This window comes from Elephantulus edwardii, unplaced genomic scaffold (assembly GCF_000299155.1).
Source record: "Elephantulus edwardii isolate Elephantulus edwardi_28Jun2011 unplaced genomic scaffold, EleEdw1.0 scaffold00243, whole genome shotgun sequence".
NCBI classification, from domain to species: domain Eukaryota; kingdom Metazoa; phylum Chordata; class Mammalia; order Macroscelidea; family Macroscelididae; genus Elephantulus; species Elephantulus edwardii.
Genome location: NW_006399993.1, coordinates 2,191,929 through 2,204,145, shown reverse-complemented (window position 1 = coordinate 2,204,145; position 12,217 = coordinate 2,191,929). Strand labels below are relative to the sequence as shown.

At 38.6% G+C, this 12,217-nt stretch overlaps 1 protein-coding gene across 1 annotated transcript in view; it reads right to left on the bottom strand.

The window, feature by feature from the left end:
* The window catches only part of TESK2 (testis-specific kinase 2), a 230,884-nt gene extending 218,879 nt beyond the window's left edge, over positions 1-12,005 (bottom strand). The window contains exon 1 of the mRNA XM_006898992.1: positions 11,757-12,005. The gene's annotated coding sequence lies outside the window, so the exon portion shown is untranslated. The remainder of the gene's footprint in view (positions 1-11,756) is intronic.
* Positions 12,006-12,217: the final 212 nt, after the last annotated feature.

Here is a 12,217-nt window from a genome sequence, read left to right as displayed (position 1 = left end):
TAAATTATTTTTAATGAAAACTTACAGAGACTTTGGATTTCCATTCATTCATTGTTGCATTTTTCTCCCTTCCCACCCCTCTTCCCCAGTACACTCTTCTTTTTGAAAAGTAAAAAAAAAATTCTTTCATTATTGGCTGTATTACTTCTAAGACAGAGTTGTCTGTTTTTTGGAAGTCATGGTATATTCAACATTCTCACAAGTACCATAATCCAAATGCATCAATTCTTCTTTGTCTTCCTTATTCACTGTCTAGCTTCCATAAGCATGTAAGGCTTGTATCAAGTACATGTTAGTCCTCAATGTAACACCACTGTTTTTTAATACTTTCAAGCTGTCTTTTTGGGAGCTCTGATGGCCTAGTGGCAAGAAGATGCACTGCAATCCCAGAGGTGCACAATTTGAATTCACCAGATGCTCTGCTGGAAAAGGAGGGACAATATCCTCCTGTACCAGTCAGATCTGATTTGATGGTACACACACAACATACATACATACATACATACATACATACATACATAAAATAAAGCTGCCTTTTTGAAGTATATTTGCCCAATGTAGTGAGTAATTTCTTTGACCTGAATGCTGATTCCATGACCAATGAAATCTTTAACAACTTCAATCTTTTCTTCATTTCTCACTGCTCATTGGTCCACTTGGGAGGATTTTTCTTTTATGTAGAAGTATAATCCACACCAAAGGACGATAAAGTCTTTGATCTTCATTAACTGCTTCTGTAAGTACTTCAAGCCTTCTTTACATTAAGCAAGCTAGATTATATTGTATGCATGTGAGAGTGAATTCCTCCAATTCTAATGATGTTTTCTTCATAGAGTCCAGTTTCTCCAATTATTTTCTCAGAATATAGCTGAATAAGTATGGTGAAAGGATCTAAAACTAGTGTATACCTTTCTCGTTTTTAAACTATGCAATGTCTTTTTGTTCTGTCCAAAAAACTGTGTTAAGCCTATATGTTATAGGAGAGCTCTGGTGACCTAGTGACAAGAAGCTGCATTGCAATCCCAGAGGCATGTGGTTTGAATCTACCAGATGCTCTGCTGGAGGAGGGACAATCTCATCCAGTACCAGTCGGATCCCATTTGACAGCATATACACACAAAAATAATAATCTTTTTTAAAAGTTATAGGTAGGAATAATCACTTAAATTGATTGCTTTTGAAAGTTATAACTAATAGTAACCCTCTATTAGGTTTGTAAGACTGTAAAATGATAAAGGGGGGAGTGTACCCATCTTTCTTCCACAGGTGGATTCAAACTACCAGAAAATGGGAGGCCTTGAGTTAGCAGGGCAGTTTGTTAAAAGAGACTATATCATCAGAGCTTGCCTTGGCCAAGAATTATTGTAGTTGTTGTTAGGTGCCATAAAGTTAAGTATGACTCATACAGACCCTATGAACAACAGACCTGAACCCTGTCCTATCCTGTGCCTTCCTTATCATTTCTGACTTGCTTACATCCATTGCTGGAGTCATTGTGTCAATCTACCTCGTTGGGGGTCTTCCTCTCTTTCACTGACCCTCCACCTTCACAAGAGTGATGTCCTTCTCAAGTAAAAGCCTATCCTAGTAACATGCTCAAAACATCTGAGATGAAACTTTGCCCTCCTTGCCTCCAATAAGCACTCTGGCTGTACTTTCACCAAGACACATCTGTTTGTTCTTTTGGCACAAGAACAGATGCCCAAAATAAACAATGTGCAACCATAGCTAATTTTTTTAAAATTAGTGTGTGTGTGTGTGTGTGTGTGTGTGTGTGCCGTCAAATCAGATCTGACTGGTACAGGAGGAGACTGTCCCTCCTTTCCCGGCAGAGCATCTGGTGGATTTGAAGCATGCTCCTCTAGGATTGCAGTGCAGCTTCTTGCCACTAGGCCACCAGAGCTCCCCCATAGCTAATTTTTAAGAAAGATAATTTTTGATAATTTTTAGTCAGATTCTCACAAGGAACAAGATCAAATTATGCAAAAATATTTCAGGTTTTCTGTAGTGCTCAGTTTTCAAAATGATTCCATGCAAAATAGCCAAGGAAAATACTGACACAAGGTCAATTTCACATTAGTTTTCCACTTCCAGACAAAAAAAAAAAAGTTATGTCATTCCATCCTTTTAAACTCAGGGAAAGAAATGGCAGCCTCTATAAACTTTTTCAGAAGACATTTTAATAAATAATGTCAGTTTGATCTGTATAATGATTTACAGTTTACAGTTCAAAAGGCACTTTGACCTTCACAATAATTCTGTTGTCTTGTTCCCACTAGGTTTAAAAAAAAAAAAGGATTAAAGTAGGAAAGACTTTCTTAACTATAACTCAAGCCCAAAAGAGAGAGAAACAAACTGAGAAATCTGTCTAAAAATTTAAAACTTCTTTATTAGATAAAATAACAAGAGTAAGTGAAAAATTGAATAGTGTCTAACTACCATTATTATTTTGAGAAAAGATTTTATCAAAGAATTCTGATCAAAAGTGAAAAAACATAAAACAGAATTAAAAGTCTCATGGACTCTAGACTTTCTACAGCCATGGAGGGTAGATGAACCCTTGTAACCACTCCTGAAATATTCTTAAAACTAAACATTAGTTCTTTTTTAGCTTACCTAATGCAAATGGTCTGCCTCGAGCATTATACTCTTTAAGATCTACATGGATGCAAACTGACAGTAAGAACTTGAAAGACTAGCTATAACTTATAGGAGACAGTGAGTATATATAAATTATGGAGGAACCAGTCAGAAAAGAAAGATAAGAATGGTTGCACAACCTGCAGAATGTCATAAATTTCACTAAATTGTACATAGAAAAACTGGTAAATGCTATATGCTTTACTGTGTATATTCTCAAAACTCAGCTACATAAAGTTAAAAGAAAGTGTAAAAGACATATCAAATGAAAAAAAAATATTTGCAATACATTCCATATATAAAAGGTCAAGTTTTTCCTACATAGCACTTTTTTTCATGGCTAAAATAATCTTAAAATAAATTATTAACATCATGTGTGTGGAGTGAAAGAGAAAGAAAACAAGACCTACAAATCAACAAGGGAAAAAAAGTCTATCACTTAAAAGGTAAATAGGTAAAGAATTTTAAAAGGCAGAAAAGGAAATATAAATTATTTTTAATATATTAAAAAGATCCTTAACTTTAACACAATAAAATATAAAAATATAACTATCATTTCCTCCATCAGACTAGGGAAAAAAAACAGGTTTATTAACAACCTAACAATAAACGTTAACAGCACTGATCCTGGAGTCAGAGTGCCTAAATTCAACCTTGTGTCATTTAGCTTTGTGAACTGGGCCAATTAAATTCTCTATGCCTCTGCTTATTCTTCTGAAAAATGGGAGATTATAATAGCACCTACCTACTCAATGGTAGCTAATAACAAAAGAGATGTTATGAAGATCAAATGAGGTAATGGTACCTAACAACAACAAAAGATGTCACAGGATTAAATGAGGTAATGTGTATAAATCACTGAGAAGAGTCACTTACACATAGTAAGCACTGTCTATTAACTACAATACAGCTCCTGTGGATGTTGATAAATAAACCTATAGACAAACTGCCCCACAGGTTTCCCAAAGCTCTAAATCCTTGATGGTAATCAACTGTCTCATCCTTCTCCTGTGGGGTGGCTGTTGTTACGTGGTGTTGGATGCTGTGGAGTGGAGTACAACCCATAATGACTCTATGAACCCTGTTCTATGCTGTGCCATTTTCACAATCTCTGACACATTCAAGCCCATTGCTGCACTGTGTCAAATCACCTGGTTGAGGGTCATCTGATCTTTTGCCAACTTGTCTTCTTTGATGTACACATACTTACACATAAATGTTTCATGTTCACAGGTTTTCACTATATTCTTATTTAACTATTAACTTCTTTCTTCTTTTTTTCTTGTTGTGTACCAGCAAGTCAGATCTGACTGGCACAGAAGAGACTGTTCATCCTTCTCCAGCGGAGCGTGTAATGGATACAAACCACATGCCTCAGGGACTACAGCAGAACTTCTTGCCACTAGGCCACCAGAGCTCCCTTTAAATATAACATTTATAATATAAATTAGGAAGCTCTGGTGGCCTAGTGGGTAAGGAGATATACTTCCAAATCAAAGGCAGGCAGTGGAAATCCACCAGAAGAAAGATGAGCAATCTTTTCCCATACAGTTTACAGCCTCTGAAAATCTGATGGAGAGTCAGCTATGAGTCAGCATACAACAACGACATAATAAAAATAATATTATTACCAAAATAATATTTTTATATTATAAACATGCTTATAATATCAAAAGTCAGGAAAAACACAAATGTTATGAATGTAAACTATGATACATCCACTCAGAAGAATACTGTGCAGCTGTTAAAGAAAAAATAAGTAAGAAACTCTTTACCAATCTGATAAAGTCTCCAAAATATTTTGCTGTTTTTGTTGTTGTTAGATGCCACTGAATCGAGTATGACCCACAGCAATCCTGTGAACAACAGGTCTGAACCCTGCCTGTACTATACTGTGCCATCCTCACAGTATCTGACATACTCGAGCCCACTGCTGCAGTCACTATGTCAATCCATCTGGTTGAGCATCTTCCTCTCTTCTGTTGATCCTCCATCTTTCCAAGCAGGATGTCTCTCTTCAAAGAATTGCCCCTCCTAACAACATACCCAAAGTCAGGGAGACAAAGTGTTGTCATCTTTGCCACCAAAGAGCACTCTGGCTGCACTCTATTAAAAAATATGTATGTCTGGTTTGTTTGACAGCCCATGGGATATTCGGTACTCTTGTCCAATTCCACAATTCAAAAGCACCAATTCTCCTTTTGTTATCCTTATTCATTGTCCTGTTCCCATATGCATAATAAGTGACTGAAAAGACCACAGCTTGAATCAGGTAGGTGCATCTTAAGCCTTTAAACTGACATTATTGCTCCTCAGTAATATGGAGATGTCCCTGACTACAGACTCTCCCAGTGCAATACAACTGCTGATCTCCTGACTGCTGGTACCAAGTGTGTTGATTGTGGACCCAAATAAGATGAATTCTTATTTGAATTCCTATGAGAACTTTAATCTTTTCTCTATCATACTGTTGCTTATCAGTCCAGTGGTGAAAATTTTTGTTGAGTGAAAATATATTGAATGAAAAAGAACCTAGGAAGTGCATAAAAATAGTGGAGAATTTTGCATGGAAAACTGGAAAAATAAGATTGTATTTCATATTTATAAGTATCTGTTTAAAGAAACTTTTTTTTTAGAAACTTTAAAAGAATATACAAGAAACTATTAAAAGTTGTTGGGAAAAGGCGCTGCACTAAAGAGGACATCTGGACAGCCAACAAACATAAGACATGTTCAAAATCACTGGCAATCAGAGAGATGCAAATCAAAACCACAAGTAGATATCATCTCACCCTATTAACAGTAGCAAAGTTTAGCCGGATAGTAAACAATTAATGTCAGAAAGGATGTGAAGAGAGTCAAACTCTCATGTACTACTGCTGGGGCTGTAAAACGATACAACAATCACTACGGAAGACAATTTGGCATTCCTCAAAAGCTGAATACCCTATGACTCAGCCATTCCACTTCTGGCAATATACCCCAATGAAATCAGAGCTGAGACACAAAGTTATATACATACCTTTGTATACAGCATCATTATTCACAATATCAAGAAAATGGGAATAACTCAAATGCCAGTTAACAAACCAACCAGTGGATAGAAAAACTGTAGTATATTCACAAAATGAAATACTATGCAGCACTAAAGAACAATGAAGTATTCATAAAGTACAATACTGCATGGGAGAGTCTAGAGAGAATTATGTTGTGAAAAATAACTCAAATCACAGAAGGACAAATACTGCAAATAAGACTTCTACCATGACAACAGGAAGGTGACTGACAGGTGAAGTGAGGAGAGGGGAAGAATAAAAATGTAATGGGTAGACAAAGAACATTACAAGGACAAAGAAAAGAGAGGATCAACCTGGGGAAGACTGAAATAAAGACAATACAGCAAATTAGCAAATAGAAGCAAGATATTGGTATGTAACTGTTTTATAGAGAAAGGAGACAAAGGAGGTGGAAAAAGGAAGAGGAAAATCTCTAGGATACCAGAGACTGGGGGGGGGGGGGGGCCCTGAAGAAATAAATAAAGAGCAATGGAGACTTGAGGAGATAGGGAAATAAAAGCAGATTAATAGCAATTAACTGTATAAAACACAATGTACAGAACTTACTGTATAAAATTAAATGTACATGAGTGAAATAACCAATTCCTTCTCAGCCTTTTGGCTAAGATCAAGTGTGGTATCTATTCTTATCAGTTTAACATGAGTGATAGCATCTATATGAATAATTATGTTAAAGTGAATGATGAGATAAATAAATACAAACTTTTAAGTGATGGGGAGAAGGTAGGAAGCTAAGTGGGTAGAAGATAAGACACGGGAGATAAAATTTTCACAGTTTTATTTTTATAAAGTATATTAATACTTACATTTACATTCTTATATTTAACAATTTTAATATATTAGCTATTCAAAAGATTAAACTAAAAATTAAATTTCAATTCTCAAAAGTAAGCTTTTTCAATATCCCTAGCTCTAAAAGAGATGCAAATCAAAACAACTATGAGATATCATCTCACTCCAGTAAGAATAGCAAAATTTAACAGAATAGCAAATACCAAATGCTGGCGAGGTTGCAGAGAAACTGGAACCCTTATTCACTGTTGGTGAGAGTGTAAAATGATGCAACCACTATGGAAGGCAATATGGCACTTTCTCAAAAAGTTGCAAATAGAAATACCTAAAAAAAAAAAGAAATACCATTTGACCCACAATTCCACTACTGGGAATATACCCTAAAGAAACCATAACCACCACCGTAGCAGATATATGCACACCCATGTTTATTGCAGCTTTGTTCACAATAGCAAAGAGCTGGAAACAACCCATCAACAAATGAATGCATAGAGAAGCTGTGGTATATTCACACAATGGAATACTATGCAGCATTGAAAAACAAGGAACTTCTGAAATATTATACAAAATGGGTGACCCTGGAGGATATTATGCTGAGTGAAATATCTCAGTCACAAAACGACAAATACTGCATAATGCCACTATTCTAGAACAGGACTGACATGGGAGTTGGGGGAAACCTAAGAAAAAAAGGGGATAAATAATGTACACTATATTGAAAGAAATGAGGGAAAGAACTGCTTAAAAGGTATATATGATTCGGTATTATTTGCATGACAACAGTGCACAATAAAAGCTGAAAAGTAAAGTGGGTGGGAGGTTGTACAAAATGAAAGAACTTTTTTTCAAAGAGAAAAGAGAAGGGGGGAGGAAAATGTGCAATAGTGAATGAATGATAATCCAAGTTCTCTATTAACTTTCATTAAAATCTCAACCAAAAAAAGGAACGAAAAAAAATAAGCTTTTCTCTGAAACAAAAACTCTGATTCTTCAGCAAAAAAATTCAGTAAGACACTTTGAAGTCATCTTCATATTATGACTCGGAAAATAATACACTATTCATTGTTGATCTTGGAGATATGTCTTAGAGAAAGCGCAGCCAGAGCACTCCTTGGAAGAAAGATGAAGCTTTGTTTCACATACTTCAGGCATGTGGTGAGGAGAGGTCATTCACTGGAGAGAGACATCATGCTTGGGCTGGTGAAGAGTTGGCAAAAGACCCTCAGCCAGGTAGAATGACACTGTGACTGCAGCAATGGGCTCAAGGGTGTTAGAGACTGAGGACAGCACAAGATAGGACAGGGTTCAGATCTGATGTTTACAGAGTTGCTATGAGTCATACTCAATTTTATGGCACCTAACAACAACACTGTTAAGGTAAATCATTTGCCATTATCTATACTATCCCAACAATAAACCAACCTGCCTTTGAGTCAATTCTGACTCATTATCACCCTATAAGACTGAGTAGAACTGCCCCTGAGAGTTTTCTGAGGCTTTAATTTTTGCAGAAGTTGCTTCTGTCAAACAGAGTGGTAGTGGGTTCAAACTGCTGTTTTTCTGGTTAGCAGCCAAATTCTTTAATCATTGCACCACCAAGGCTCCTATATCCACACTATCCTTGTAGCGTAAAGTCAGAAACAACCCATAGGTGACCTTCCAGAGGATTTTCAGAAGCAGTTAATCTCATGGAAGGAGATTGCCCATCCTTCTCCCCCAGAGAAGCTGGTGGTTTCAAACTATGTTCCTTTGGGATTTCAGTACAACTTCTTGTTCCTAGGCCACAAGAGCTCCCTATAGTATGTAATAACTGGACTATTAGAGACAAAACCCATTAAAAAAACTCCTAACACATGTTTAAAAAAAAATGAAGTGATATATGAAAATAAGAGTACAGCTATATGGCAGCCCCTTCCCTGTGGGTCTCTCATAGCATTCCATACCAGAGTAAACTGTACTCCAGAACCACTGCCTGGCCTCCTTGTTCACAGGCTGCAGGCCTGAAACTGGCTGCACAGTGGGAGATGAAGGGGGAAAGAATATATCTATAAAAACTTTCAACAGGAAAAAAGGCATAAAGGCAAGTCAGTTTTCTGCTCTAAGTAAGCAAAGGAATGTACACATATAAATGTGTAACTTTCCTTTTATAATTTCCTGAAACCATAAGCAAAAATGTAATTGGAGATCTTGAGGTGGAATCTCTAGCCTCCCAAAAAGAAATATGTTTGAGACATCATTTCAAACATATCCAAATGAAAGAGAAACATTTCATACATGCAAGGCATCTGATACCAAGGATCACACACAAGCATCTGTACCACAGTATTATTGTCCACCAAATGCCAAGGGGACAACCACTCCCCAGCCCAACTCGAGGCCATTCCCTGGTAAGTAGTCCCACATATTAGGTTCTCTATTCCTTCTCCTGCTATCATACTTGATAACATATTCAACACACTATCTGTTCTTTAACCTCCTATTACATTCAATAACCTATATATACTTCCATTTCTCTTCAACAGCACCAAAAGTGTTAGTTGTTATTTTTTTGTCTTTATTTAAAATACTATACTCAAGACTGTCCCGTTCTCTCATACTACCAAACCTGGTCTTAAATATTTCTTGTTGTCTCACTAATCTAGTATATCAGGCCCCCTGAAGGTTTTATTTCTTACAACTCCAGTTTCACTCACTCATTCATTGCCATGGAGTTAGAACCAACCCTGTTCTGGTTTTCAGAGGCTATAAATTACAAAAGAAGATTTCTCGTCTTTCTCCTGTGGAGTCACTTCTGGATCCAGACCACCACTGGATTATCAACACAATTTCTTATACACTATACCATCACAGCCCAGTTGAGACATTCTTAATCTCTCATCCCACAATATGCTGAAAAGTGTAAAACCCATACTACTGGATCTAACAGCAAATATATTATCTAATTTTAACTGGGCTTTCAATATGATCAGGAACCTCCTTTTTCTTTTTTGTCATATTTCATCCAACCCCCTTTCACTTTCTGTTGAAGATTTACATGGCCACAACATCCAAGCCTGAAATAATAAGTTAGTCTCCAGAAATAACTGATAAAATAACTGATCACATAGAGAAAATAAAGCCGTCAGTCACCTTTCTTACCTTCTACCACATCATTAACATTTTTATCTCTATTTTTTTGGTGGCTGTTGTTTGTTGTGGGGTGCTGTCAGTTGGAACCAACTCATAGTTGACCCTCCCTAGAGTTTTTATAATTGCACAGAAGGATACCATCCATTTATTCCCCCTTGAGGAGCAGTGAAAGGATTCAAATTGTGTGCCTCTAGGACTGCAGACTGTTAGCTTCTTCCCACTAACCCATCAGAGCTCCCTCAATCTTCGAAGTTAATTTTCAACCGTACTAAAAATATATGCTCAAGTGGAAAGAAAAGGTTTCAGAGCAAGAGGGACTATGTTCAAATCTTTGTCTACAGCTTTCCCAGCTATAAAAGATCCTGAGAACTAAATCCCAACGTTGTGACCTTTTTTTGGTTGTTATTGTACTCAATCCCGAAGGCACAAGGTTCAAAGCCACCAGCTGCTCTGCAGGAGAAAGACAGGAAATCTCCAGTGCCAGCGGCCAGAGGGTTGGCAATGGGTCAGTTCAGACTCTACAGTACACAACAGTGTCAATAAAGATTAGTTGTACTACAGCTGCATTCCTTCTGGACCACTTATCAAGAATCACTCTGCCATTTACTCCTTAATCCATCACAATCTAACTACTACCATCATTACCATCAATACATTATCTTAATTGCCTTTCAAAGTTAAGAAGTGACTTCTTGTTAAGTCTAAAGGCCCCTTCCTAATCTGCATTCTCCCTGAGCTTTAAAGTACCTGACAGGGATCATCTCCCTTCCCTTTGTGAAATCTTTTCTTCTTTGGCTTCACCATAATGCCATCCTGTTCTAGTTCTTACCCCTTTCTTTTTATCCTCTTTCTCAGTGTCTATTACCCTTCAAACAATGATGCTCCTTCTGTAGCATAGTTCTTCTCTTCTCTCCTTTCAGTATTAACACCTCCTACTAAGGCTTCAAATATCACCTATATATTCTCTCTTGACTCACAAACCATGTATCCAGTTGCAACTTTCCTCCAAATTTCTAGTTATCCAGTGATACCAGAAATGCACTTCACACTCAGCTTGTCCATAAGCAAATTAATTGTTGTTAATTATCAGAATGGATTTTTACTCTTGAAGATTGTGGCTTTATGGAAATTAATCTCCAGGCTTTATTTCTGAAGTGCCCTTGGGTGGACCCGAACCATCAACCTCTCAAATTAGTAGCACTGTGATCAACCATTTTCACCACCCTGAAATGCCCTCAAAACTTCTCTACAACAGCTTCTCTATGTTCCCTTTTTCAAATAATACTATCAATCTATCCCATCAGCCAAATCAGAAATCTCTAATCCTCTCGGATCACGGTTTTTCAAACCTCTTGGCAATGTGTGCCCCTGTGTCACTTTCCTAGTTCATCTTCTCACGTGTATTAACAAACCAGTTTACTGTGTGGGCTTCCTGCCCTTCACTTTCAATTCACTTTGCTTCCACTAAAGGCAATTCAAACTCCTGCTTACAAAACCATCAATGGCTCCCCGTACCCACTAGAACGAAAGTCTAAATTCTGTAGCAAGGGTTTTCTTTAGGAGTTTACATGGAAATTAGACAAACCTGGGCTTCATTTCTGTAGTCTGGAAGCTACTGGCTTAGTCTCTAAAGTGAAGGATGAAAAGCAGAGCAGGGAAAAGGAGTAAACAGGGAAACAAGTGTCGGAGGTGGGAGAAGTATCTTCAGAGGGTAGAATGGATGTTTTTGAGAGAAGTAACCTGAGGGAAGAGGAGGCACTGAAAACAGGGAAGTCTCTGAAACGGGAGGGGTTTTTTTTCCCGGGAAACTGAAGGCTTCCTAGTCTGAGATGAGGAAAGTCATTAACAGGAGTCGGAGACCAGGTCTCAGACGGAGAGAACTTCTAACGAGTTCCCGGCCTTTGACCGAAGGAAGTCGAGGGCCTGTCCTGAGACCAAGAGGTAAGTGGAGACTCGGGGAAGGCGGCCAAGGAGAGAAGTGTAACCTCTGGGAAGTAAGGGGGTCCTGTCTACTCAGGGATCCGAGCGCCAACAGTCCGCGGCCGCGGCGAGGGGAGCAGGTCCGCGCACGGGCCAGGGTGCCCCGGCTGTGTGCCTCACGAGCTCTGCTGGCGTTACCTGAGGCAGGACACGGCAGCCAGAGAGGTCCTTCAGAGGACTGGAGCAGGAAGCTGCAGCAAATAGAGAACATAGTAGCCCTCACAGCTCGGTGGCGGCGGCAGTTCCTCAGCCTGCAGAGGTGGCGAGGGTCCCTCGCGAAAAAGCTGGCGACTCGGCAGAGCTAGAGGCGACGGAAGGCGAGAAAGCTACTGCCATGGCCCCGTAGTCGGGGCTGCTTCCTCCACCTATTTGACGGGGTCAGGAGGATAGCTGGCGAGAGACACAGGGTCGACACAGTAGTCTCCGATAAGCTCGCGGCCCGCGAGCGACTGAAACTCCAGTCCAAAAGGGTTAGGGAGCTGAGGGCGGAGCCTTGCTGAGACACGCCCCTCTTCTTATGCTATCCCCCAAGAAGAGCCAATCAACCGTCAATCCTGCATAAACTAGCTGGTGAAATTGCCCAATTAGCGTTAGGAATG